This window comes from Salmo salar, chromosome ssa16, assembly GCF_905237065.1.
Source record: "Salmo salar chromosome ssa16, Ssal_v3.1, whole genome shotgun sequence".
Lineage (NCBI taxonomy): Eukaryota > Metazoa > Chordata > Actinopteri > Salmoniformes > Salmonidae > Salmo > Salmo salar.
In genome coordinates this window covers 14,545,574-14,572,887 of record NC_059457.1, presented here as the reverse complement: position 1 = coordinate 14,572,887, position 27,314 = coordinate 14,545,574, and the positions used below count along the sequence as shown (strand labels likewise).

Sequence of the window (27,314 nt, the reverse complement as noted above, 5' to 3'; positions counted from 1 at the left end):
CATAGTCATGGAGCTTATATACTGTTTGTGTATTTGGATACAAACACAAAGATACACATCCGTAAGTGACTGTCAGAGCAGTGACGTGAGTTAGGGAATCGTATTATTATGGAATGGGGTCATGGGAAGCTGATAAGGACTTTTGTTAGTTGAATTTTAATTCCCATGGTGCCTTGCTGCCTTGCTGTCTGTCGTCTTGTGTACAAATCCTGCATTATCCTTGAACAGTGTCATTATCATTATCCATCGTTAACTCCCCTTGTGACACCATTTGTTACCAAACACCAATTAGATCTCGCTTTAGTAATAAGTAAACAATCAAAACGATCACACTTTCAGGATTTGTTAATTCATCGTCTGTCACTATAATGTAGTGCATGTTATTGAGATGAATGATACTTTAATGTAACATAATGATGATGAGGTGGTACTTTGTTTACATGCAAGGCGTTATCATTGGAATTAATCTTCATCATGTGTTTGTCGCGTGTGTTTGTGTAACACTTAGGGCTTGTCAAACGATTAAATCATTTTATCGAGTTAATCACATGGTTTTCTGTGCGATTAATTTGATTAATTGAAACAAATATATATTGTTTAAATTTTACCATAATTAAAGGTGTTTCAATTTAAAAGAATATCACATTGGGTTGTAGGTATAATATATTTTGGTTATAGGGGTAAACACTAAATAAATAACAACAGATCAGCCAGGTCTGACATCATGTAAAATATCATACAGCTATTAGATTTAGCCTAAGCTACTTATCCATGTTGTTCAACTAGATCACAAGCTGCTACTACTAGAATTTGGATAATTTGCTTAAATCTTTTAACCTGTGAACTACAACAAAAACAGTAGCTAAATTGAATGGATGTCCTGTTCCGATTTTAAAATCATTGTGGGAAATTAGTTTAAACAAGAGGCATTCATCCATGGCATTGTAAACATGCTCGTTTGGTTAGCTAGCTAGCTAACGTTAGAATTTGCTAGCGACTTCTGTGCAGAACTGTGCATAACTAGATTGCTAGCTTTATTGTTGCTCAAAGCTGCGTGCATGGTGGATGTTTAAGTACCACAGACCGCTCTACAATAGCTGCTACAGATGTCAGATCTTAAGCATGAAACGCACAGAGAATCTCACTGCCAACAGATACTTATCACAGTGGTAGGTCGTTCTACCTGCTTACTGCGTGCCGACCCGGTAGTGACGGACATGCCGTTTCTACTTGTAAATTCGTAATGCTTATCAGTGGCCAACAACTTGACTTTGAGCCAACCAGAGAGCATGAACCAACACTTGGGGGAGCCAATAGGGGTGACAACAAAATGTGAAAAAAGAGGGCATTTTCTCTGTACATTAAATGTTATGAGCCAGTCACACTTCATATGCAATGTAGGCTTTGGGATGGTAGCTAACTAAGTGCACAGACGCATTGCACACCACATTAAATACTTCCTCCAAGCTAGCTAACCATTAAATCACAATGGATTCGTTTCCATGAAACTGCTGCCTGTGTTAGCTGCCGAGTTAGTGCAGTGTAGCTAGCTATGTTGTGCTATCTAGCGAATACGAGAATGTTAACTAGCTAGCTAAACATTTCGCTATGGGCTGGCACTGGCAGTATGGGATCATGGAGAGTGAATTAAATTGTTTCTTCGTCATCCTGCTAGGTAGTTATCTACCTGTGGTCATCTGGCTAGTATCAACGAGGGCTTTCTACAAAATACAACATTGGAATCTAGACCATAAGCAACACACACGGAAATGCATTGCCAAACAACGTTACTGTCACCTTCTGGTGTGGAGTATTTTAACTAGGCCAAGTGGCTGACGACTTCAAGGTCAAATCAAACTTTATTTGTCACATGCGCCGAATACAACAAGTGTTGTAAACACAAAAAGAGATTGACTGCTGACACTGTTCTGAGGAAACATTTGACAATTATACCGGTGTGTCTGAGCTATTCATTTAAGCCAGTTTGCTACAGCAGGAAAATAATCCTGCAGCAACAGGACATGTGAATTATAGATTATAATTGTTGTACATATAATTAAACTTCAGAAGCCTTTTTAACTAAGAGCCTACATCTGTAGCTGCTGAGACTGAGAGCACACAGCACAGCCGAGCACGTTTTGTGCTGCGCTTAAAAGGGTCAGTGCGGAAACGTTAACTTTTGGTTGAAGAAATGGAGATGAGATTAAATGTGTGAACTTTTTTTTAGGGCATTACAAATCTCAAACGTTAACTGTAAATAATGCGTTTGACAGCCCTCATAATATTACAGGGAGAGAAAAATAAACCAAGGAAAGCCTTTATACCTACACAAATCAAAGATAAAACAGGAATGAGAATCTAGCCTAGTCTTACAATTTCCTTGTTTCTTTTTTAGCACAAAGCCATCATCAAGTAGCCTTTTCCTCTACTGCGCCCTGTTACAAATGCTTACCGTCAGCTGTCGAATCAATGTGACTTCCACAAGTCTCTGCACATCAGGCCAAATTGAACAAGACGTGCACAAATGTGACAAAAGGGGTCCAAGAACGGCCGATGGCACTCCAGGATGCTGACTCATACAGGCGATGTACGAAGCGCATTTCTGGGAGGGGGAGAGTTGGTGGGGGCGGGGGAGAGGGAACGACAGAGCCAAAAAATTGAGAAAGAGAGAGAAAGGAAGAAAATCTAGCCTTTCTGTTTTAGTGCTCATCATAGTGTGAAAAAGTGAGCGAGACCCCTTGCTGTCTTCATCTCCACACGGGCCTCTCTCATGATTTAAACCTTAACTGAGCCTTGGTGTCCTCTGGAGTATGGCCCATACATTGACTGAGGCAGACAGGCCTGCTAATAGTGTGTCAGGCCTGGCATTGCTGGGAGAACGCAGTGCTAGGAGGGCTACAGGAGAGGATACTTCATATCTGACAGCTTCTAAATATTTGATTAGAAACCCAACACACAAACACACCTCCCCTGCCAATACAGGCCGATCTACTTGCACAATGCTGTCATGGATGGGCCAGAGCCTATGGATTATCTTATGCTTTGCCATGGTGTTGATGAATGGTCTGGGAAAACACCTGTGCACCATATTCTATGCATATGACAAGTAGATCCCATTTACTGTCAAATCAGTTGAATACATCAGAGGCTTGTAACGGATGTTTTGTCTGCAGTGCCATCTTTGAATTGGCCATGATGGAGTCATGGGGTATACCTGCACCTGCTCAACACTTAACATAATTTACTCTGAGAGAGGAAAAGGAAGGAAAAGTCCGTATTTAGATCAACATAGGACAGCTAACATTGTGAGACTGTGTTCTCTCCCAGTGCTGTTTCAGATGAAATAAGGAATAAAGGAAAGTATGCTTTAGAAATAAGTTGGGCTTATTTGGTGTGAATTTCTAGTGCAGTATCACAGACTCACTGCATATCTTTGAACCCCAGCACAGAGGAAACAAGCAGGGAAAGTTGACAGATCACTCCCATCACTTGAGTGTTGTTAAGGCTGGCAGGTCTCATGCGTTTACAGTATGTACTGTTACAGTATGTCTTTTTCTGTGATAACGACGCCAAGTCATCTGTATGAATGTTGAAACCTGATTTCAGATGTCTACTTTGTTAGTATGAATGGGACAGGCCGCTGTCATTAGGCCAATGTCCTATCAGGCCAATGTCCTATCATTAGGCCAATGTCCTATACGAACCTATCAGCCTGTGTATATGTAAAGATCTGGAATGGACACAACAGAAATAAAATGTCTGGCCCAGAGATATATCAGGTGATGACAGTTGAGCCGTTAAGCTTTGTGATGAAGAACTTCCCATTATTAAGTGTGAGAACAGGCCGTTGTGGAGGGATACAACTAGGGTTGCAAAGGGTCGGAAACTTTCCGGTAAAATACCTGAATTTCTTTGGAAATGTTCCATGGGAAGTGAAGCCCGGGAATTTGGGGAATTTTGCTTAAATTCATCAAAAACGTTAGATTAGTGAACCTTTTTTTGTGGGATACACATAAGGCAATTCTAGGTCTTGTGGCATATTTTGGTTAAACTATCCCCAATTCAATGGAATTGCAACCCTCTGCATGCACAGTGCATTCTTCCATCACATGTACAGCTGATTCTCAAGATCTTGCACACTAATGATATGCTATTGAGCCCACACTACTACACTGTCTGAGCTTTTTGGTAAGTTTTGATTACAATCCTGGGTGGGGTGAATATACTGTATATGACATACCACATTTTTTTGTGAACTACTAAATAGTAGTCTACAGCAAAGTGTGTTTAAATCATTTCTAACTTGTTAACAATTTCTGCGAGTTAGTTTTTGCTACCATGTGGGTTTTAGCTTGCTTGAACCTGCTAACTAAGGAGTGTTAATTCGCCTGTTTCCATACGTTTCATTTTTTTTTTATCTTACAAAGGAGTTGTTTAATCTAACTGCTTAACTATTTATCTGTACATGGAATTGTATTTTTTTTAATTATTTTTTTAAAATTCTAATCTTTACAGAAAATGCCACGGGCACTTTCTTATGTGTGAAGACATTTCACTGCAGTTAATGTAGAAGGAAAATATGTGTACATTTGCAAATACTTTGCCAAATCATATATGAAGAATGCAACAAAGATGCAGAATCATCTGGCCAAGTGCATAAAGTTCCCTCATAGCTCACAACAAGCAACCTCTGACAAAAGTCCCTCTACTTCTATTCGAGGTGAAAATGGTGAATCGGACACCTTATCGATAGCAACAGCTCATGGTCCTCTTGGAATCAGAAGTTTTTTTGACTCAATGGAGGAACGTAGTCAGAGAAATGCTGATGAATGTCTTGCTCGAGCTGTGTATGCAACTGGTTCACATCTGATGCTCACAGGCAATGTGTATTGGAAGAGATTTCTGAATGTTCTTCGCCCAGCATACACCCCTCCAACCAGAAATGCTTTATCTACTAATTTGTTGGATGCGGAGTTCAACAGAGTTCAAGTGAAGGTCAAGCAAATCATAGAGAAAGCAGACTGTATTGCAATCATCTCTGATGGGTGGTCGAATGTTCGTGGGCAAGGAATAATTAACTACATCATCTCCACCCCTCAACCAGTATTCTACAAGAGCACAGACACAAGGGAAGAATAAGAGCACCACATTGAAGCTGCCCAGCAACACCCATTGGAGTGGTGTTGTCATCATGTTTGACAGTCTCCTGGAGGGGAAGGAGTCTCTCCAAGAAATGGCCATATCTCAGTCTGCAGTTATGGACAGCCCCATCAAGATGATCCTGCTGGATGATGTATTTTGGAAGAGAGTGGTAAGCAGCCTGAAACCTATAGCAGTAACCATTGCACGGATTGAGGGAGACAATGCCAGCCTGTCTAATGTTCAGACTCTGCTTGCAGATGTAAGAGAAGAAATCCGTACTGCCCTGCCCACTTCACTGTTGCTCCAAGCAGAGGAAACTGCAGTTCTGAAATACATAAAAAAGTGTGAAGACTTCTGCCTGAAGCCCATACATGCCACAGCGTACATGTTGGACCCCACGTATGCTGGCAATAACATCCTGTCTGGTGCAGAGATCAACAAGGCCTATGGTGTCATCACTACTGTGTCTCACTACCTTGGCCTGGATGAGGGCAAGGTTCTTGGCAGTCTGGCGAAGTACACTTCCAAGCAAGGGCTTTGGAATGGAGATGCAATATGGCAGTCGTGCCAACATATCTCATCAGCCATGTGGTGGAAGGGACTTTGTGTATGTGAGGCTCTTTCCCTGTTGCCTCCATTATCCTCCAAATCCCGCCAACATCAGCTGCCTCAGAGCGCAACTGGTCCTTGTTTGGGAGCACACACACCAAAGTGCGCAGCAGGCTGACCAATACAAGGGTTGAAAAATTGGTGGCCATCTGGGGAAATTTGAGGCTTTTTGAGCCTGACAACGAGCCATCCTCAACAAGGTTGGAAAGTGACAGTGAAGATGAGGCCTCAGAGTCTGATGCTCAAGAGGTGGACATTGAGGAGGTCCAGGGAGAAGACATGGAAGCCTGAGAGGAAGACAACCAAAGCTTTAGTTTATAGACTATCATTTTACAGATGTATGTTGAAAATGTTTTTGGGAGATGCGATGGATCATTGGGGATCATTCAATATTCCCTTTCTTTTGTTGTTCAGTGAAATCATCCCATGTGAAGAGTTCAATTCATAACTAAATAGTTTTTAAATTTCTATTGGAAGGATTTAAACATTTTCAATTATGTCTACTTATGATTAGGTGAAAGGTTTATGTTTCTGTCTCCATACGATATGGTAAATATATCCAATGCAAAAAACATCTACATTTAAATGGTATTAATATTAATTTGTATATATTTCTGTTAATTCTCATATATTCCCGTTAATTCCCATATATTCCCGTGGATTCCCACGGAAAGTTTCCACCTCTGAATATTCCCCAAAATGTGCAACCCTAGATACAACGTTTAGGAAGTGTGAGAACAGACCGTTGTGGAGGGATACAACGTTTAGGAAGTGTGAGAACAGACCGTTGTGGAGGGATACAACGTTTAGGAAGTGTGAGAACAGGCCGTTGTGGAGGGATACAACGTTTAGGAAGTGTGAGAACAGGCCGTTGTGGAGGGATACAACGTTTAGGAAGTGTGAGAACAGGCCGTTGTGGAGGGATACAACGTTTAGGAAGTGAGGCGTGGAGATTGGAGAGAAATAAGGCATTAATTAAGGTGTTTAAAGCTCAGTCTGCCACTGTGTTTCACTGTTTAACATCTAACTATTATGGTGTCCATATTAGGACAGCCTCTGCCTCAAACAGATGAGACTGACACCAACTCCTTTTGAGGCTGTCATAATATGGACACTGTAAATCACTCATTCACTCTCGCCTCATCTCTAGATGACATGTTAACATGGTATTGTACATTTTCCTGTATACTCTCAGCTGAAGTAGGTTGACATTTCGAGAACGTTATCAGATCATGAAATGGGTTCCTTATCTGATTGTGGCTTTCAGTCAATTACATTAACGTTTTATATCCACTGCAAATCTCCCATTGTGTCATTATGTGTTCTGTGTGCGGTTTCTGTTTTTAAACAACTAATTGACCGACGTCTGTTCAATTATTTTAATTCCATTTCGTTTTTTTTCTTCCTGTGAGCGCAATGGCCAGTTTCTGTAGAGATAAATCAGATCAAGCCCGAACTGTGCGATGTACAGTGGTTCTTTCTTGAAAAGTTTTGAGTTTATGCCGCGACCGTTTGTGACTCGTATCCGCCAGGCTAGATCATAGCGTTCACCTGGATTCACCTTTCACGTAGGACGATATATATCAAATTAATTTGATTAATTAGGATGTATGTTTTTGCGCGATATTCCAAATGCTTGTATTGCAAGAATCAGTAAAAAAAAAATAAACAATTATGAGTATTTATGTCCATTTGTTCTCATGTTGTCTTTTTGGTCTCATCTCCTTCGCTCCTCCTGTGCTGTGTGCACCTTCCCATTTTCACACACACACCAAGCCCATCCCCCCCGTCACTCACAACAACAAAGATGAGAGATCACCTCTTCCTCTCTGACAAGCGGTTTCAACTCGCTATTTGCGTCTGAGGTTTGGTCCAACAGAACCGGTCACGTCGACACTGAAATACATTGAGACGTTATTTTACTGTAATAAAGGAGAAGTTAATCTTTCTAATGATACCCTTTTTATGTCTCAACTCCTCAAATTGCACACAGAGCAGACACCACTAAAACGGGAGGATCAATGAACATTGATTCTGGAAAATGAATGCTCAGTTTGTCACGCACGACATTGCGGTACCTCTAGCAGCATTTTAGCCAAAGACTGTTATACTAGTTGTCTAGTCTGAGTTTTATAAACGTGCAATAAGCATAAAGCACAATTGTGTAAGGAATTGGCAACTCGTTCTCATTCTGAGAAATAAGGTAGGCCACTCGATTTCAACATCTGAACAAAGTGGACAAGCTGACATGCTGTTCAAACAGTTGGCGTCGGACAGAAGGGTGTGTTCATAACAATTCAACTGTTCTACCTTGTAAGCTAGCAACTTTAAAATAAAATATAAAGATTAGCTGGCTGCTCACTAGCACGTGGGCTTGCGTTTGAGAGGTTGTTCATGAGACCTGTGTTCATTTTCTATAATACCTGCTACTTGAAGTTAGTCATTATTAGTGAATGTGCATTATGCATGGTTCTGGTTAAACTTGTAACAAAAAGGGAATTTTCATAGATAGACTTGAAAGCCAGAACAGTGATTTTTGCAATAAAGCAGGTTAAACTATTTTGTTAAAATAATAAAATTCTGGTTGTGGAAGGCTTACATTTAGCCTAGGTATAACTTCACAATCCCTGAATTCATTAGATTATTACTGACTGTTTGAAATGCAGTGTATTTAACCGAGTGGCACAGCGGTCTAAGGCACTGCATCTCAGTGCTAAAGGCGTCACTACAGACACCCTGGTTCAAATCCAGGCTGTATCACAACCGGCTGTGATTGGGAGTCCCGTAGGGCGGTGCACAATTGGCCCATCGTCGTCTGGGTTTGGCTGGTGTAGGCCGTCATTGTAAATAAGAATTTGTTCTTAACTGACTTGTCTAGTTAAATGTAAAAAATAAAATTTAAATGTAAAACAAAGCTTATTTTGATTTCATCTAGATATACACTATATTGTGAGTCGACCATACATTTAAAAAAAAATCGAGATATTATTTTTAGGCCATATTGCCCAGCCCTACTTTCATGTCTACTGTGGTATCTATGGCATGGATATTTTGGAATGTGATCTCTGTGCATAACTTTTTGCTGAGTAGCTAAGCCAAAGGTTTAAATAAGATTTATACTAACTGCTAAAAAAATATCCCTTGATTTCAGTATGTATTTATTGTGCCACTAATAGAGGATGACCAGGCTATAACCGATGTCCATTTGTTACAACATGGAATGCCACAGGGGAATAATCTCCGCTGCCCGAGCCCAGCATTGTGTGTGTGTGCGAGTGCATGTGTGTGTGTCTCCAGTCATTTCCTCTGAGTCAATGGAACCTGGACAAAACTAGAACCTGGACCTTTTCCAGCCATGGCCTGCCAGCCAAACTCAAATGCCTGCAGCAGAGGTGCTATTGGCACACTATGTACTGTATAGTGCGGATTCTACACATTCAGCGCTGACATTCAGTCCCCGCTCTCCATCAGCTCTGTATACTCTGAAAAGCCGGACTGACCAGTCAGCAGGTTTCATTTGTTGCCATTTCTGTCTTGCTAAATCATTGTCCACTCTAGTCTATGCCAGTGGCTGGCCACTGGTCAACTTTTCTAGTTGTGGTTTCTTCTTGACAGATTCATAATGCAGGCTTTTCTGTCTATAAAACCAGCCAAAGAAACTGCCAACACATTGCTATTACTAGTGGGTGATGAGGAGAGAGAGACAGAGAAATACATTTAAAAAAAATAAGAAATAAGAGAAGTGACTTTTAAAGAGAGAATGTGCGTGACTAATGTGAATGGCTCTCTCTCTCTGTGTAGCCCAGTTTTAGCTGGCCCACCCTCCAAGAACACAAACCACTGGTGTACACTGTACCAGGCCCTCGTCCACACAGTAATCAGCCATGTGAAAATCCCTACATATTTCAACACGTTTTATTGGAGTGTTGTTGTTGTTGCACCCCTTCCATTCCACATGTATGAGTCTTGGCACCTCCGAAAACACTGCTTTATTTGAGCCTAATTTCTTGGAGCTGCTATTCACATGCTAATGTGCTTTGTCTCTGGCAGCATTAAGTGGCTGCTGTCCATGTCTCTTTACACCTCGGACGGCTTGCCGCTGATTGGTCAGTTATGAAGTCCTGTCACACAGATTCAGGGGAGAAAAGCGCGTTATTGAACTGAAGGCGGAGAGGTCCATCACTCCTAATTTAGCATTTGCTATTTCCTGGAAATGACATGATTTTTTCCCCCAGACCATTTTTGTATGCAAGCTACTGTTAGCACTGAGAATACATGAATATAATTCGTTTTTTCTATGCCTTTCTTCGAAAGAAGGACATCATATTATTTTACCCTCTTTTCGGTGAGGTCACATCAAATGTGTCGCTGCTGTCAACCTGAGACGGCCACCATTTGGATTTGTGTTTAGGCATGCTAAAAGAAAGTTCCTTAATATTTAAAATGTCATTGGTTTCAATGATTGTTAGACACAGTGCAGGCATGTGGATTTTAGATACTGTAGATATGCTGAAGCAGCAGTTTGAGTGCAAGACTGATGATAAACATAAATTATTGATATGCTTTGTATTGTGTTCCATTTTCTTTATATATAATGTGCTTGTTGGAATGATAGATTTCATCTCGTCAGCATGAAATATCATCAGCATCAAATATGCTGGTGTTCAGTATTTCCCTTTCCTGACATAGTCAAGCAACAAAGAGGTGTGCGTGGTGTGTGTGTGTGTGTGTGTGTGTGTGTGTGTGTGTGTGTGTGTGTGTGTGTGCATCGAAGAAAGAAAGAGAGGATGAGAGTAAGTGAATGAGCACATGTTGGGTTAACACAGAGAGAGAGAGGCTGGAGGCTGGGTCTCTGAGCTCTTGGCAGCCTCTCCTTCCTAGTTCTCTGGGGAGAGTTTTATTGAGAGACCTGGTAGAACTCTTGGATGCTCTTGGTTGCTGCTTACCCCCTTTATAAAAAAAATAAAAAACACACTGTGTTCCTCCAGCCAGTCACCCGTCACTACAATTAAACAGCTGTTTTTAATTACCATACAGACTTAGACATTTTGTACATCTAGTACACTCTTGGAAAAAAGGGTTCTAAAAGGGTTCTTCGGCTGTCCCCATAGAAGAACCCTTTTTGGTTCCATGTAGAACCCTTTTTGGTTCCAGGTATAACCCTTTTGGGTTCCATGTAGGACCCTCTGTAGAAAGGGTTCTACATGGAACCCAAAAGGGTTATACCTGGAACCAAAAAGGATTATTCAAAGGGTTCTTCTATGGGGACAGCCGAAGAACCCTTAAAGGTTCTAGATACCATTTTTTTTTTCTAAGAGTCAATGTCTTTTTGACAAACAAACAGACTATGATATATCCTGCCACAAACATTAGCACTGTCTCGTTTGCTCTAGTTAGCTATAGTTACACTGGTACATGTGTATTGGAGTCTGGCCTAATGTTTACACTAGGGATATCACATTCTGCACTATTTTCAACAGGTCAGGATTAGACTCTATTCCAATTCTAATCTACAGCCAAGACATGTAGTCAATAGGGATGGGAATCATTTTCTACACTGTCAGAGTGTGTTTATTCAAGTCCCCCTTTATAAAGTGGATATTCATCATGTAGTGTTGTAGCATTTATGGAAGCATAGCATGCTAGCCTGTATTAAGCCTACTAAATATAACATGGCTGGCAGCGCTTACGTTTGTGGTGTAACTGATTTATCTTTATGTGGAAAAAAAACATTTTATTAGCTATTGTTGTACGTGGAACTGGTTCATAGGCTCATTTTCGATAACAGATACTGAAGATACAATTAGTACACCTAGCTTGGCCAACGTTAGCATTGCTTTTCAATATGAGCTCAGAATGTTTCTTCATTAGCAATATGCAGTTAAAAAGTACTTCCTGAGGACTTGGCGTATGCAATGTTTTTCCATCAAGCAAATTGCTTTGTTTGTTGGCTATTAAAGTAAATGTTTGGACAACTGTGTGACAAAGAGTTTTGTCTACTCGGGAGCTTTAAAAATGAGAAAAGAGAGAAGAGAACTAAATGTTTACCCCGTGATTTTGGGTAAACATTTTATGATGACAGAAATTAAAATAGTTCCCTTTTGATGTGCAGTTTAGATTTTGTATAAATTGAGTGAAGGCCTATAGTTCCTCTGTTTGTGACTGTGGACAGTTGTGCCCACATAATAGTACATTCTGCCATAACATCTCAAACAGGGGAGAAAACAAAGCAGCACTTGCATCATGTTTGCTTCAATTTGCATGCCGCCCCAACAGATCCACAGACGACGCAATCTCAATTGCACTCCACACTGTTCTCTCCCACCTAGAAAAGAGGAATACTTACAGTATGTGAGGATGCTGTTAATTTACTACAGCTCAGCATTCAACACCATAGTGCCCTCCAAGTTCGGGACCCTGGGATTGAACACCTACCTCTGCAACTGGATTCTCGACTTCCTGACGGGCCGACCCCAGGTGGTAAGAGTAGGCAGCAACACCGCCATGCTGACCCTCAACACGGGGCCCCCCAGGGGTGTGTGCTTAGCCCCCTCCTGTACTCCCTGTGCTCCCACGACTATGTGGCCTCATACAACTCCATCATCAAGTTTGCTGATGGTAAGCCTGAGCACCAACTGCGATGAGTCAGCCTATATGGAGGAGGTCAGATACCTGGCAGTGTGTTGCCAGGACAACAATCTCTCCCTCAACATCAGCAAGACCAAGGCGCTGATCGTGGCCTACAGGAAACAGGGGCGGGTGCACACCCCCATCCACATCGACGGGGCCACAGCGGAGAGTGTCAAGTTCCTTTGTGTCTACATCACTAAGGACTTAACATGGTCCGCTCGCACCAGCACAGTCGTGAAGAAGGCTCGATAGTGCCTCTTCTCCCTCATGAGGCTGAAATGATTTGGCATGGCCCCACATATTCTTAGGAACTTTTACAGCTGCACCATCGAGAGCTTCCTGACTGGTTGTATCACTGTCTGGTATGGCAACTGCACCGCCCTCGACCCGAAGGCCCTACAGAGGGTGGTGCAGACGGCCCAGCACATCACTTGGCATGAGCTTCCAGCCATCCATGACGTACATGCGGTGTCTGAGAAAGGCACGAAAAATTGCCAAAGACTCCAGCCACCCGAGACATGGACTGCTCCGGCAGGTGTTACAGGTGCATCAAGGCTCAGACTAACAGAGTCCTAAACAGCTTCTATTCCGTGGCCATAAGACTGTTAAATTCCTAACAACTACTGCTCCCCCTCACACCTAGGCTGCTGCTTGACTAGATGTATTACTACCGGTCACACTCCTGAACTATGTGGACTTTTTATGTTGGGAAAAAGAAACTGGTGGTCAGTGATGTTGCTAAACTCATGTGATCTCATGACCCCTTTTCAATACCATGCCTCCCATACTCAGCATTGTGAATACACAATGCTGAGACACGATACTTTACAACTGTCAGCTGGATAAAGAGGACTTATCCTGGCATGATGTCTTGACACCTCATGTGCCTAACATGTAAGGTTAGGTCATCCCCAAATTAGCCCCCCACATCCACCCCTCCCCAAACAGTCATACTACAGTTGAAGGACATACTGTATGGCTGTAGAGAACCTGAGAGCAATCTGCATAGGTCATTTATCCCTCTTCAACATGTATAAATCAACCATTACAGTGCCTTGCAAAAGTATTCATCCTCCTCGGAATTTTCCCTATTTTGTTGTATTTCAACCTGTAATTTAAATAGATTTTTATTTGGATTTCATGTAATGGACATACACAAAATAGTCCAAATTGGTGAAGTGAAGTGAAAAAATTACTTGTTTCAAAAAATTCTAAATAAAAATAAACAGGAAAGTGGTGTGTGCATATGTATTCACCCCCTTTGCTATGAAGCTCCTAAATCAGATCTGGTGCAACCAATTACCTTCAGAAGTCAAATAATTTGTTAAATAAAGTCCACCTGTGTGCAATCTAAGTGTCACATGATCTGTCACATGATCTCAGTATACAGTTGAAGTCGTAAGTTTACATACACTTATGTTGGAGTCATTAAAACTCATTTTTCAACCACTCCACAAATTTCTTGTTAACAAACTATAGTTTTGCCAAGTCGGTTAGGACATCTACTTTGTGTATGACACAAGTAATTTTTCCAACAATTGTTTACAGACAGATTATTTCACTTATAATTCCCTGTATCACAATTCCAGTGGGTCAGAAGTTTACATACACTAAGTTGACTGTGCCTTTAAACAGCTTGGAAAATTCCAGAAAATGATGTCATGGCTTTAGAAGCTTCTGATAGGCTGATTGACATAATTTGAATCAATTGGAGGTGTACCTGTGGATGTATTTTAAGGCCTACCTTCAAACAAAATTGTAGACCTCCTTGTCTGGTTCATCCTTGGGAGCAATTTCCAAACGCCTAAAGGAACCACTATCATCTGTACAAACAATAGTACGCAAGTATAAACACCATGGGACCACGTAGCCGTCATACCACTCAGGAAGGAGACGCGTTCTGTCTCATAGAGATGAACGTACTTTGGTGCGAAAAGTGCAAATCAATCCCAGAACAACAGCAAAGGACCCTGTGAAGATGCTGGAGGAAACAGGTACAAAAGTATCTATATCCACAGCAAAACGAGTCCTATATCAACATAACTTGAAAGGCCGCTCAGCAAGGAAGAAGCCACTTCTCCAAAACCGCCATAAAAAAGCCAGACTACGGTTTGCAACAGCACATGGGGACAATGATCATACTTTTTGGAGAAATGTCCTCTGGTCTGATGAAACAAAAATAGAACTGTTTGGCCACCCAAAACATTTGACCCAAGTTAAACAATTTAAAGGCAGTGCTACCAAATACTAATTAAGTGTATGTAAACTTCTGACCCAATGGGAATGTGATGAAAAAAATAAAAGCTGAAATATATCATTCTTTTTACTATTATTCTGACATGTCACATTCATAAAATAAAGTGGTGATCCTAACTGACATAAGACAAGGAATTTTTACTAGGATTAAATGTCAGGAATTGTGAAAAACTGAGTTTAAATGTATTTGGCTAAGGTGTATGTAAACTTCTGACTTCAACTGTATATACACCTGTTCTGAAAGGCCCCAGAGTCTGCAACACCGCTAAGCAAGGGGCACCATCAAGCAAGCAGCACCATGAATACCAAGGAGCTCTCCAAACAGGTCAGGGACAAAGTTGTGGAGAAGTACAGATCAGGGTTGGGTTATAAAAACATATCCGAAACTTTGAACATCCCACAGAGTACCATTTAAATCCATTATTCAAAAATGGAAAGAATATGGCACCACAACAAACCTGCCAAGAGAGGGCCGCCCACCAAAACTCACAGACCAGGCAAGGAGGGCATTAATCAGAGAGGCAACAAAGAGACCAAAGATAGCCCTGAAGGAGCTGCAAAGCTCCACAGCGGAGATTGGAGTATCTGTCCATAGGACCACTATAAGCCGTACACTCCACAGAGCTGGGCTTTACAGAAGAGTGACCAGAAAAAAGCTGTTGCGTAAAGAAAAAATAAGCAAACATGTTTGGTGTTCGCCAAAAAGCATGTGGGAGACTCCCCAAAGATATGGAAGAAGGTACTCTGATCAGATGAGACTAAAATTGAGCTTTTTGGCCATCAAGGAAAACGCTATATCCTGCGCAAACCCAACACCTCTCATCACCCCGAGCATACCATCCTCACAGTGAAGCATGGTAGTGGCAGCATCCTGCTGTGGGGATGTGTTTCAGCAGGGACTGGGAAACTGGTCAGAATTGAAGGAATGATGGATGGCGCTAAATACAGCGAAATTCTTGAGGGAAACCTGTTTCAGTCTTCCAGAGATTTGAGACTGGGACAGATGTTCACCTTCCAGCAGGACAATGACCCTAAGCATACTGCTAAAGCAACACTCGAGTGGTTTAAGGGGAAACTTTTAAATGTCTTGGAATGGCCTAGTCAAAGCCCAGACCTCAATCCAATTGAGAATCGGTGGTATGACTTAAAGATTGCTGTACACCAGCGGAACCTATCCAACTTGAAGGAGCTGGAGCAGTTTTGCCTTGAAGAATGTGTAAAAATCCCAGTAGCTAGATGTGCCAAGCTTATACCCCAAGAGACTTGCAACTGTAATTGGTTCAAAAGGTGGATCTACAACGTATTTCCTTTGGGGGGGTGCATAGTTATGCACGCTCAAGTTTTCGTTTTTTTTGTCTTGTTTGTTTCACAATAAAAAATATTTTGCATCTTCAAGGTGGTAGGCATGTTGTGTAAATCAAATGATACAAACCCCCCAAAAATCTATTTTAATTTCAGGTTGTAAGGCAACAAAATCGGGAAAATGCCAAGGGGGGTGAATACTTTCGCAAACCACTGTACCTTATTTCCCTTACATGTTTATATTGAGTCTCAAGCTAACATATTCCCTATCATATTTTTACATCTCACACCACCTCAGGTTACATATGATGTTCCACCCAGTTACTCAACCCTGCACCTTAGAGGCTGCTGCCCTATGTACATAGACATGGAATCACTGATCACTTTAAATGGAACACTAGTCACTTTAATAATGTTTACATACTGTTTTACTCATTTCATATGTATATACTTTACTCTACAGTATTTTAGCCAATGCCACTCAGATATTACTCATCCTAATATTTATATATTCCTTCATTCCATTCTTTTACTTTTAGATTTGTGTGTATCGTAGTGAATTGTTAGATACTACTGCACTGTTGGAGCTAGGAGCACAAGCCTTTCGCTACACCTGCAATAACATCTCCTAAATATGTGTATGTGACCAATAAAATAGTATTTTATTTTATTTCGATTTTATTTTATTTATATATAGAACCTCCTCATATATTGTCTATAGATGTACTCTCCTCAAACTGCTGTTATCAGGGACATGGTTTCTTTGTTCAGTTATGTTTCTGGCAGTGGACTGAGCATGCCCAGTGTAACCAGCCTGGCTCAGGTGTTGCAGACTCTCTGTCTGAGAAGAGGCGGGCAGACCTCTGGTGTTGCTCTGTCTGAAATGTTGGTAGTGTGTATCCCTTTATGGGAGAGGCGAGAACCAAAGGCGGCCAGGTGTGTGTCAGTATATGTAAGGGTGTGAGGTGCATGTGACTTGTGCTCCCTGTATGTAGATGTGACATGTTCTTGCCATGTGAGACCCTCCAGAGTCTTATACTTAGGTGTCCACAGATGTCTTATGTTATGTTCTAATGGCTGCTGTCAATGTATGATGGAGTGGGCATAGTGGAGGTAGCCAGTGTCCCCTGCCCTCACCCACCTGCCTCCCACCTGAGGATAGATACACTCCACTGGGCCTCACCTGGGAGAGGAGACCCGTATGCTGACTGTTCAGGTAAAATACGTCTTTCTAATGCTCTGTGTATTTAGAAATGAAGCAGATACAGTATTTTCCACCGAAGAGTAGACGCAGTGCATTCTATTTAAATTGGGAACACGGTCAACAATAAGGCTTTGTTTTCAGTGTTTTTCTTCATTCTACAGAAGCTAATATCAAGTAACGCAATAATGTGTAGAAATTCCATCTGATGCTGAATGAACAGGTCTCTACTGTTCCGTCCTCCAGCTCTACAGCTACTGGCTATAGTAGTGGACCTGCGTTGATAGAAAGTGACTGAAGTTGAGAGCTCTAGATCTTTCTTTCTCTGGCCCACCCCTCATCAGGGATAAGAGGAGCTGACACGCATTTTGTCGGAGACAGCCAAAGCCCTGACCCTGGCTCTCCCCTTTGCGAGAGTGAGCAAAATGGAAGAGAGAGAGAGAGAGAGAGAGAGAGAGAAACAGAGCACACTCACTAAGTAGCAGAAAGGAACATGACATCTCTTTGAAAACAAAGATCCGCTCGCTGGCCGCTCCAAATATCTTACAGCCACTTTCTCTCTCTCTCTCCGTTTCTTATTCTCTCTTTCCTTTATTTAGAACCAGTCTGCTCACAAGCAGTTTCAAGTCAATTGTTATTGGTCACATACACATGTTTAGCAGATGTTATTGCGGGTGTAGCGAAATGCTTGTGCTCCTAGCTCCAACAGTGCAGTAGTATCTAACAATTCACAACAATACACACACATCTAAAAGTAAAATAATAGAATTAAGAAATATATAAATATTAGGACGAGCAATGTCGGAGTGGCATTGACAAAAATATAGTAGAATACATTATATACATCTGAAATGAGTAAAACAGTATGTAAACATTATTAAAGTGACCAGTGATCCATTATTAAAGTGACCAGCAATTCCATGTCTATGTACATAGGGCAGCAGCAGAGTTGAGTAACCAGATGGTGCAGGGTTGAGGCAATGGTATAAGGTGCAGGGTTGAGTAACCAGATGGTAGCCGGCTAATGATGGCTGTTTAACAGTTTGATGGCCTTGAGATAGAAGCTGTTTTTCAGTCTTTCGGTCCCAGCTTTGATGCACCTATACTGACCTCGCCTTCTGGATGATAGTGGTTGATATCCTTGATTATCTTGTTGGCCTTCCTGTGACATCGGGTGCTGTAGGTGTCCTGGAGGGCAGGCAGTATGCTCCCGGTGATGTGTTGGGCAGACCGCACCACCCTCTGGAGAGACCTGCGGTTGCGGGCGGTGTAGTTGCCATACCAGGCGGTGATACTGACCGACAGGAGGCTTTCAATTGTGCATCTGTAAAAGTTTGTGAGGGTCTTAGGGGGCAAGCCAAATGTATTCAGCCTCCTGAGGTTGAAGAGGCTCTGTTGCGCCTTCTTCACCACACTGTCTCTGTGGGTGGACCATTTCAGATTGTCAGTGATGTGTACGCCGAGGAACTTGAAGCTTTTCACCTTCTCAACTGGGGTCACGTTGATGTGGATAGGGACATACTCCCTCTGCTGTCTTCCGAAGTCCACGATCAGCTCCTTCATTTTGATGATGTTTCCTGGCACCACTCCGCCAGGGCCCTCACCTCCTCCATGTCTCGTCATTGTTGGTAATCAGGCCTACTACTGTTGTGTCGTCTGCAAACTTGATGATTGAGTTGGAGGCGTGCGTGGCCGCGCAGTCATGGGTGAACAGGGAGTGCAAAAGGGGGCTTGGCACGCACCTTTGTTGGGCCCCAGTGTTGAGGATCAGCGAAGAGGAGGGGTTGTTTCCTACCTTCACCACCTGGGGGCAGCCCATCAGGAAGTCCAGGACCCAGTTGCACAGGGCAGGGTTCAGACCCAGGGCCACGAGCTTAATGATGAGCTTGGAGGGTACTAGGGTTTTGAAGGCTGAGCTATAGTCAATGAACAGCATTCTTACATAGGTATTCTTCTTGTCCAGATGGGGTAGGGCACTGTGCAGTGCGATGGCGATTGTATCGTCTGTGGAACTATTGGGGTATGCATACTGAAGTAGGTCTAGGGTGTCCAGTAAGGTGGAGGTGATATTATCCTTTACTAGCACTAAGGATCATATCATTTATAGTCATTTAGTTAAGTTACCTTTGCTTTCTTGGGTACAGGAACAATGGTGGACATTTTGAAGCAAGTGGGGAGAGCAGACTGGGTTAGGGATAGATTGAATATGTTCGTAAACATTCCAGCCAGCTGGTCTGATGCGGCTAGGGATGCTGTCTGGACCGGCAGCCCTGTGAGGGTTAACACGCTTAAATGTCTAACTCACATTGGCCACGGAGAACGAGAGTCCACAGTCCTTGGGAGCAGGCCACGGCGGTGGCACTGTGTTATCCTAAAAGCGGACAAAGAAGGTGTTTCTCTTGTCTGGGAGCAAGACGTTGGTGTCCATGACGTGGCTGGTTTTCCCTTTGTAATCTGTGATTGTCTGTAGACCCTGCCACATATGTCTCGTGTCTGAGTCATTGAACTGCGACTCCACTTTGTCTCTGTACTGACATTTTGCCTGTTGTATTGCCTTACGGAGGGAATCACTACACTGTTTGTATGCGGTGGTTCACGCTTTCAGTTTTGCTCGAATGCTGCCATCTATCCACGGTTTTTGGTTTGTGTAGGTTTTAATAGTCACAGTGGGAACAACGTCCCCTCTATGACGTCCCCTGATGAACTTAGTCACTGTGTTCGTGTATACGTTAATGTTATTTTCAATCTTGAAGCATAGATTCCAATTGGTCAGACCAGAGTTGAATAGACCTTAGCACGGGTACTTCCTGTTTGATTTTCTACCTATAGGAAGGCTTGAGCAAAATGGAGTCGTGATCTAATTTGCCGAAGGGAGGACGGGGGAGAGCCTTGTAGCCATCCAAGTAACAATATTCAAGAGTTTTTGAAACGTAAGTTCTACAGGCAATGTGTTGATAGAATTTCGGTAGAGTTTTCCTCAAATTTGCTTTGTTAAAATCCCCAGATACAATAAATGCGGCCTCAGGATATGTGGTTTCCAGTTTGCACAAGAGCAGACTCAGACACAAAAACTGGGATGAAGTAACCTAGGTATTTATTGAGACTCAGGAGGAGATGGATTGCAGGTCAGGGGAAGCTTGGGCGGGTTGCTGGAAACCAGGTACGGAGGCTGGGCGGGCAGAACTGTAGCGGAGAGGAAAACAGCATCAGGCAAGGAAAACAGGCACAACAGAATAACAGGATCTGAATAGTACGGCTAGAAACGTAGACTGACTGAGCAGAGATTACAATCTGGCAGCGTGGAAGTGGCAGGGCTGAGTATTTGTAGAGGTCTTGATTATGGAACAGGTTGCAGCTGGTGGGGATCTGCTCTGACTCCAGCACACTTGTCTCCGCTCACACAATCACACACACACAGAGAGAGGGAGAGGGAGAGAGTACTGGGGGAGTGGCGGCAGGTCAAGGAGACACAGGATGAGCAGTAGAGGGCGTTGCAGGACGGATGTGACACAAAGTCCAGTGTAGTTCCTTGAGGGCCGTCGTGGTATCGGCTTGATGGGGAATATACACGGCTGTGACTATAACCGAAGAGAACTCTCTTGGGAGGTAATACGGTCGGCATTTAATTGTGAGGTATTCTAGGTTGGGTGAACAAAAGGACTTGAGTTCCTTTACGTTATCACAATCACACCATGAGTAGTTAATCGTGAAACACACAACCGCCTTTCTTCCCGTAGAGTTCTTTATTTCTGTCTGTACGATGTACTGAGAACCAGGCTGACTGTATGGACAGGGACCGTATATCCAGAGAGAGCCATGATTCCGTGAAACAGAATATTTTACAGTCCCTGATGTCTCTCTGGAAGGAGATCCTCGCCCTGAGCACATCTACTTTATTGTCAAGGGACTGAACATTAGCGAGTAATATACTAGGAAGCGGTAAATGGCGTGCACGCCACCTGAGTCGGACTAGAAGTCCACTCCGAATACCTCTTCTCCCCAGGCGGCGTCTTGGAGCAGCCTCTGGGATATGTTCAATTGCCTTGGGGGGTACGAACAAAGGATCCAATTCGGGAAAGTCGTATTTCTGGTCGTAATGCTGGTGAGTTACCGCCGCTCTCATATCCAAAAGTTATTTCCGGCTGTATGTAATAACATCAAAAAAGTTCTTGCCTGATAATGTAAGAATATCACACAATAAAAAAATAATACTGAAAAGTTGCTTAGGAGCTAGAAGCAGAGCTGCCATGTCTGTCGGCGCCATCTTCTATTCCAAACTTATTCCATTGATTCTCTGTTCGCTTTCCCCCAGAGCTGCACACTACAGAAAGTGTGGGAAGTGTCGTACACACCCGATCCAGGGAACTGTCATGCTTTAGGTTCAATATAGATTCTGTGGTTGTTGAGGCTGTCTGTTTCATGATCTTTAAGGCTTTCACTGAGCATGTTTGATTTATACGCTGGGCTGGAAATAACCCTGGTCACAATTACAGTAGTCGAAAGAATATGGAGCTCATGCCTTCGTCTGTGCAGTGTCTTGGAATTCAGCTTTTCAGTGAGATTAGTTCCATGCACCAGAGATTCAGAACAATGAATTTATATGATATTGTTTTTACTTATTACTCCTGTTCCCCATTTTAGTTAGTATTTTATGAGAACACTCAGTGGTTTGTTTTGACTGCTGATGAATAACATGATTTGTATGCTTTGCAAACACCCTCAGGTTAATTGATATTAATCTAACTGTGATTGCGCTGTCGCAAACTACTCTTTTGGAACTCAAAGCAATTCATATTTTTCTAGTGAAGAGACAATAAAGAGACGTGAAGTCATCAACCAGAACCAGCTCATTTTGGAGTATAAATGAGGATGGCACTGTAGTCACTGTGATGTGCCCAATGCAGCCCGAGAATACTGCATTATTAACCACAATGTGTTATCTCAAATCACATCAAATCAGACTTTATTTGTCACATGCGCCGAATACAACAAGTGTAGACCTTACCGTGTAATGCTTACTTACAAGCCCTTAACCAACAGTGCAGTTCAAGAAGAGTTAAGAAAATATTTACCAAATAAAGAACAGTAAAAAATGAAATAAAAAAATTATAAAAAGTAAGACAATAACGTAACAATAACGAGGCTATATACAGGGGGTACCGGTACCGAGTCAGTGTGCGGGGCACAGGTTAAAGGTAACTTGTACATGTTGGTAGGGGTGAAGTGACAATGCATAGATAGTAAACAGCGAGTAGCAGCGTTGTACAAAACAAATGGGGGGGGGGTCAATGTAATAGTCTGGTGGCCATTTGATTAGTTGTTCAGCAGTCTTATGGCTTGGGGGTAGAAGCTGTTAAGAAGCCTTTTGGTCCTAGACTTGGCGCTCCGGTATCGCTTGCTGTGCGGTAGCAGAGAGAACAGTCTATGACTTGGGTGACTGGAGTCTCTGACAATTTTATGGGCTTTCCCCTGACAATCTTTTCAGTCTCCTGAGGGGGAAAAGGTGTTGTTGTGCCCTCTTCACGACTGTCTTGGGGGAAGAGGAGGACCTGGATGGTCCTCCTGTTATCCTCTTCGATCAAATGTTTTAATTTAAATCCCTTCACTACATTTTGTATTATGGAGTGGTCAGTAATATACTCTAATATAGGTCTACTGCTTGTTTTTCTGCTATTTACATCTGAAACCAAGAAAGGCACAGCAAATAGGAAGGTGTATTTTTGAGAGCTCTCCAGTATGTTGTTCTATAACATCAATAGAATCTATACTGAGCTCCCCCAGAGCGGAGCAGTGGTCCCATTTTTACCTGAGTGATTGGCTAGCTGTCTGCTATGGTTATGTGTCTGGGCTGTGATCCCTCTCTGAGCGCAGCAGTCAAAGCCAGTAGACCACTATCCACCCACATCACCCTGCTGCCGAAGCTTCTGGAGATGAGAAGGAGGGAAAGAAAAGAGAAGAGAGGGAGGAAGGAGGTAGGGTGGAAATGGCGGAGAGCGAGGGGTGTGAGGTAGCGAGAGGAAGAACGAGGTAGAGAGAGAGAGAGGGGTAGAGAGAGAGAGAGAGAGGGACACAAATAAATACATACTGTAGAGAGAAGGATGGAGAGAAAGAGAAAGAGGCAGGCTCTGGACGAAACATTCTCAAAGGGCAATGTTCCATCTGACATCCCTTGCTTAGATGTCTTGTTGTTCTCAGTGAACCAGAAAGCGGGTGGTCTATTTTAGGACATGCAGAGTTGCAGATGCACTGGAATGTTCACATAACCTCTCTCTCTGTTGATTTCATGCAGGACATCCAGGTCCTCCACTGACCTTTAAAATTCTGCATTGCATCAACCACTAAATTCCTCTCTCTCTTACAGTATATTAAATACCTGTATAGTAGATTGTTTTTGATATTTGCATCTTGAATTGGGATATAATTTTGAAGAATGTTATAGCGAGTAAAAAGAAGGACAACAATGCAACATTTTAGTCGCCAACCAGGTAGGTGCATGCCTTGGAGGCCTCACAGAGTCCCCAGCCTATTGTTCCAGCCCTGTCCTAGACCCTGTCTCAGGATATTCCCATCTGTCATTGTCACTCTGCTCTTGCTCAGGGTCATACATACCATTTCATAACAGTCTGTCACGTCCTGACCAGTAAAAGGGGTTATTTGTTATTGTAGTTTGGTCAGGGCATGGCAGGGGGTGTTTTGGGGGTTTTGGGTTATGTTCTATGTTCTTCTATTTCTATGTTATCTATTTCTATGTTGGAATTGTTTGGGGTTGGTCTCTAATTGGAGGCAGCTGAATCTCGTTGCCTCTGATTAGAGACCATATTTAAGTAGGGTTTTTTTTCATTGTGTTTGTGGGTGGTTAGTTTCTGTTTAGTTCATGTTAACCTGACAGAACTGCTGGCTGTCGTTTTCTTGTTTTGTTTATAGTGTTTTATTATAATAAATACAAATATGAGCACTCAACACGCTGCGCCTTGGTCTACTCCCTACAACAGCCATTACACAGTCACAGTCAGTCACAGTGACCATAAATCACAGTGACCATATACAGTGCATTCGGAAAGTATTCAGACCCCTTGACTCTTTCCACATTTTGTTACATTATAGCCTTATTCTAGAATGGATTAAATGATTATTTCCCCTCATGAATCTACACACAATAACCCATAATACCGAAGCGGAAACAGGTATGCTGAAATGTATCCACATTTACATATTAAAAAACTGAAATACCTTATTTACATAAGTATTCAGACCCTTTGATATGAGACTTGAAATTGAGCTCAGGTGCATTCTGTTTCCATTGATCATCCTTGAGATGTTTCTACAACTTGATTGGAGTCCACCTGTGGTAAATTCAAATAATTGGACATGATTTGGAAAGGCACACACCTGTGCATGTCAGAGAAAAAAACCAAGCCATGAGGTCAAAGGAATTGTACGTAGAGCTCTTAGACAGGATTGTGTCGAGGTACAGATGTCTGCAACATTAAACAAATAAAATGTCTGCGGCATTGAAAGTCCCCAAGAACAGAATGGCCTCCATCATTCTTAAGTGGAAGAAGTTTGGAACCACCAAGACTCTTCCTAGAGCTGGCTGCCCAGCCAAACTGAGCAATCGGGGAAAAAGGGCCTTTGTCAGGGAGGTGACCAAGAACCTGATGGTCACTCTGACAGAGCTCCAGAGTTCTTCTGTGGAGATGGGAGAACCTTCCAGAAGGACAACCATCTCTGCAGCACTCCAACAAGAAGGCCCTTATGTTAGAGTGGCCAGACGGAAGCCACTCCTCGGTAAAAGGCACATGACAGCCCACTTGGAGTTTGCCAAAAGGCACCTAAAGAATCTCAGACCATGAGAAACAAGATTCTCTGGTATGATGAAACCAATATTGAACTCTTTGGCCTGAATGCCAAGTGTCACGTCTGGAGGAAACCTGGCACCATCCCTATGGTGAAGCATGGGGGTGGCAGCATCATGCTGTGGGGATGTTTTCAGTGGCAGGGACTGGGAGACTGGTCAGAATCAAGGGAAAGATGAATGCAGCAAAGTACAGAGAGATCTTTGATGAAAACCTGCTCCAGAGCACTCAGGACCTCGACTGGGGCGAAGGTTCACCTTCCAACAGGACAATGACCCTAAGCACACAGCCAAGACAACGCAGGAGTGTCTTCGCAACAAGTCTATGAATGTCCTTGAGTGGCCCAGCCAGAGTCCGGACTTGAAGCCGATCTAACATCTCTGGAGAGACCTGAAATTAGCTTTGCAGCAACGCTCCCTGTCCAATCTGACAGAACTTGAGAGGATCTACAGAGAACAATTGTAGAAACTCCCCAAATACAGGTGTGCCAAGCTTGTAGCGTCATACCCAAGAAGACTCGAGGCTGTAATCGCTGTCAAAGGTGCTTCAACAAAATACTGAGTAAAGCGTCTGAATACTTATGTAAATGTCATATTTCTGTTTTTTATTTTTAATACATTTGCAAACATTTCTAAAAAACAGTTTTTGCTTTGTCGTTATGTGGTATTGTGTGTAAATTGATGAGGAAGAAAACAATTCAATCAATTTTAGAGTAAGGCTGTAACATAACAAAATGTGGAAAAAGTCAAAGGGTCTGAATACTTTCCGAATGCACTGTAAGACCAATTATTATGACCAGTGAGTTAGCTCTTAGGTAATTTATCTTACTCAAACCAGGTCCTTGTGATTAGACACATGTATTTTGCTGAATTAGCTTGTGCAGACATGAGAGATTGAGTGATTGAATGATGTTCCACAGCAGTATTTTCCCCACAGCTGAGCCACAGAGTTCTTATCCTGAAACATTCAGTTTGTAATTTGTGATTAACCGTCTTGGCTCAGACTAAATTTGAATTTCTCCATTGTGACACACTGGAACGATTATCACAGCAGCGTAGCGAAGCCACATTGGACAATCTGCCTGTAAACATGAATACAAATTGTGGAAAATCATTCTCATAACAATGCCACTTGAGCAGAATTAAGACCCACTTTGATGAAATTCCCTCTCGTTCTGTGTGATCAAAGGTTTGTTTTGTATGCAACAAGATGTTTACACACCACAAAGGAATCAACAAAACCCAGATCGGAAGTCGATGACAACCATATAATGAATTGTGGGCTGATGTTTCATATTTGTCGATTTATTTGACATTTTACTCCACAGAAAAATATTTGCATAGAGCAAGTGAGTCATCCTTTGTATGTTCTAACCCAAGCAATCATCATTGAGATTCACAATAAATACTATATTATATAAGAATATTGCAGATAAACTACTCTTTCCCAGATTCATCATCAGTGCCATCAAACACTGTTTCCCAAACACTGAAACTGTGATGCCATAATATGACTGAAGAACAAAACGGGAACCAACCTCCTGAGGTGCCAACCTCCTGTGCTAACACAGCTGGGAATGTCTCCTCTCTCCCCCTCAAAATGCTGCTGTGTGGAGCCAGAATGGAGCTATCATACTCTGGTTGGAATCCAAGGCTACAGGGAGAGACAAGGGAAGGTCGAGAGACCAAAAGGAAGGAGTCAGTCATGCCTCCTAGAATATTCCCACACTTCTAGTAGAAGTTTTTTTTTCTCTCGCCTGATTTTTTTTCTCACTTCATTTTTTTTGGACAGAATGCTTCCCGCAAGGGCATAAAATATCTTTGTCTCCTTGTGTCCATCAGTGTCACCATCCTTTCCATTAATATATACTGTATGCCATATCATATAGGCTAGGAAGGTGACTCAATACTTCTGCAGCGCAGACACTAGTCCACAACAATGAACATTTTGTATTCAGCAAATGCTTTTTGTTCAGTGATTTTTAGATAGCTGTAAAAAAACCAAAAAAACAGCGAGAGGGCAAGATCTAGTCAGTTCTAAATGTCTCCTGGAAATTTTCCGATTAAGTGTCAGAACATTTGAGTAAAATAATGTGATTGATTAGTAATCGTCACCAGTATAATATTTTTTTAATCTGTTTTTAGTCAATATCTTTAGCGCGACCTTATGGCACTCTAGCGTAGGGTATGATATTATTTTCAGGATTTCCACTGAGTGCTCTGTAATTAAAGTGTAGGAGTTGATAGTACTCATTTTGTACTCAATGGAGAGGAAGGCTCCGATATTCCACACACACACACACACACACACACACACAC

At 42.4% G+C, this 27,314-nt stretch overlaps 1 protein-coding gene across 1 annotated transcript in view; it reads left to right on the top strand.

Moving 5' to 3' along the window:
- Positions 1–27,314, top strand: part of tmtc2b (transmembrane O-mannosyltransferase targeting cadherins 2b) — a 176,023-nt gene that overhangs the window by 77,267 nt on the left and 71,442 nt on the right. The gene's annotated exons all lie outside the window — the stretch shown is intronic.